Source organism: Rhea americana, unplaced genomic scaffold (assembly GCF_003343005.1).
Source record: "Rhea americana isolate MKP2758 unplaced genomic scaffold, rheAme1 scaffold_22, whole genome shotgun sequence".
NCBI classification, from domain to species: Eukaryota; Metazoa; Chordata; class Aves; order Rheiformes; family Rheidae; genus Rhea; species Rhea americana.
This window is the reverse complement of record NW_028186329.1, coordinates 6,364,374-6,366,887: the sequence shown is the minus strand read 5'-3', so window position 1 is coordinate 6,366,887 and position 2,514 is coordinate 6,364,374.

The following is a 2,514-nucleotide window of genomic DNA, read 5'->3' as shown; positions in this document are numbered from 1 at the left end:
GCGGGCGCGGGCGGGGCTTATCGCCGCAGAAGAGGGGCAGGATTGGGTGAGGGCGGGAGGAGGCGGRGCTTCGGCCCCAAGCCGCCGGCCGGCGCCCCTCGCCTTTTGCGCGAAAGATTGACAAGCCCGCTGGCCACTCAGAAGACGGAAGGCGAACGCCATTCCGCGGGAGGGGGCGGGAACCACTGGTGGGCAGGGGAGGTAGCCAATGAGCGAGGCCCTGGGCGGGAGCGGCGCGAGGGGGTGGGGCCGCTGCCGGCCGCGGGCTGCCCGCCCGCGCCTGGCGCAGGTAGCGAGAGTCGTTGCGCAGCGTGGCGTGAGCCGCTGGCCTCCGTCGGGCTGCGGGCGTTTCCTGCGTGTCCGTGGGCCCGCACGCACAGCGAACGTGGACAAGGAAACGCCGCTCCCACCTGACGGCTGCGAGCGCTGCTGTGTAAATGTTACAAAGCAGATCTGGTCCCAGCGCTTGTGCAGAGGCAAAACWGCTGCAGCTCTGCCTTCGCTCCCTGCGCGGGGGAGCGCGGCTCGCTGGCTTTAAAGGAATAATTTTTTTTTGAAACTTCTAAAAAAAACTTTTAAATTCTGTTTATTAAAAGCCTTATTAGGCGTGTGGAAGGTGTGTGGAAGGCGTAAGCGCTGGGGCTCCTGCAAGATCCTGAGATCCTGCTTGCTTGCCCAGGGCCATGTCCTAGGGGAGGTCTGGAGCACCCGGCAGCTCTCCAGAACYTTCTGGAAACCCCTCCTTGCAGAGCAAGGAATTGGAAACAACGCAGGAGGAGAGATCTTAMGAAGTCATCTCCTCCGCCTCCTCCCCCAACGACACATCTCACTAGCCTCAACATGAGATCACCTTTTCCTCAAAATCCCCATAGGTAATCTGTGCTGTTCTGTTACCCCTAACTCTAGAAAGACTTTCCTAATGTGCAGCTGTGATTGTGCAGCTTAAACCTGCTGATGTCCTGCACACATGCTARCCATCTTGTGTCCTTCACAGAAACGCGTGACTCCTCCGTGCCTTACGTGGATGGAGTAGTGATTCCCTTGCGCAACAGCAGCAGCTTTCAGGAGATTCACCTGGTTTCCTGTTGCATCCAACGGGGTAGAGACCAGGCAGCAACTGTGCAGAGAGGTTTGAACTGTTTCGTATGAAGAGTTTCCCCCCCTGTAAAGATAGTTTCATCAAACAGCAGCAGACATATATTTAGTTCCAATTAATATTATGGGGTCTTGCCAGACACTTAAGAATTGCAYACTTACAAGCAGCTAAGCATCGAGTCCTGAATTGCTATGATTTGTAATTTGTTTTGTAGAATATCTACTCAATATTTATATCAACTTTAACACAAAATGGACATATTCCACAAATACTCATTTTGCTCCTGCCTTCCCCGATCTTCTTTTTTAAAAAGGCTGTTGCAACCTAACAACTTATAGAGACATTTTTGTATGAAAAAGCTGTAGGCACTTTTTCCAGTTATGATTTCTAACTTAAAAAATGCAATTCATTAACCTTTAATTTGACTCAATATATTCTAGAGTTTAAATGAAGAACATAAAGCAGCAGGAAAACCTATTCTACATTTCAGAAGTTAAAAGAAAAAATGCATGTTTGAGGTGGTTAGAATTCCAGACAATTATTCTAGGTTGCAGCAGTGAAGAAAGTGGATAATTGCTACATGTATAATGTGTTTGCACTATTAATCATTATGAAAAACACAGACATACCATGGGGTATGTCAAGTACATAAAATAGGAAAGGAATGCTGCGGCTTGAACTTTATAATGACACTGTGATGTACATGCATGAATGCTGTTCCAAGAGAGGCAAAAAKGACTTCCAGTGTTTAATCCCAGACTGAGCCTTATTGCCTTCATGGAATCTTTTGAAAATTCCTGTGCACTCAGAAAAATAAAAACACTTGCCAGATACCAGGCCTCTTGATTCTTTAAAGCTTTTCATTTTGAAAAAGTACCTTATTACAAAGTTAGCAAGAACAAGATACTTAATTAATTGCCTGTGAAATTTCAACTTTCATTTTAATATTAATTGTTTTGCACTGAATTTCAACTGCTATTTCCAGAAGCCTATAAAAGTTCATTTATGGAGTGGTCTTCTGAAGAAAATATTCTTTCTTGCCATGTTAAAATATTTAATGATTAAATGTTTTTAAATTAGGAACCTGCATACAAATATATATATATATGTGTGTGTACATATATATAACTTCATCACTTATGACTTTTTATAGTTCAGATTTCCCTTAACAGCTTAACATCTCTGCTCTTCTAGTTTATCAGAAACTTTGTTCTTTTCACACATATGTGGAAGAAAAAAACTTTCCCTCCTTCTAGCCAATATTTTAAACTTACATACTGTTCTAAATACTGGGTTTTTTTACTCTCAAGACTCAAACCAGTCAAAGCTCACTTGGAATGACTGCTCTCACTATGACCTTTCCATCACCATCCCTTCAAATTTCTGCCTTTCAAATGCTTTAAGTCTTAATTAAAGCA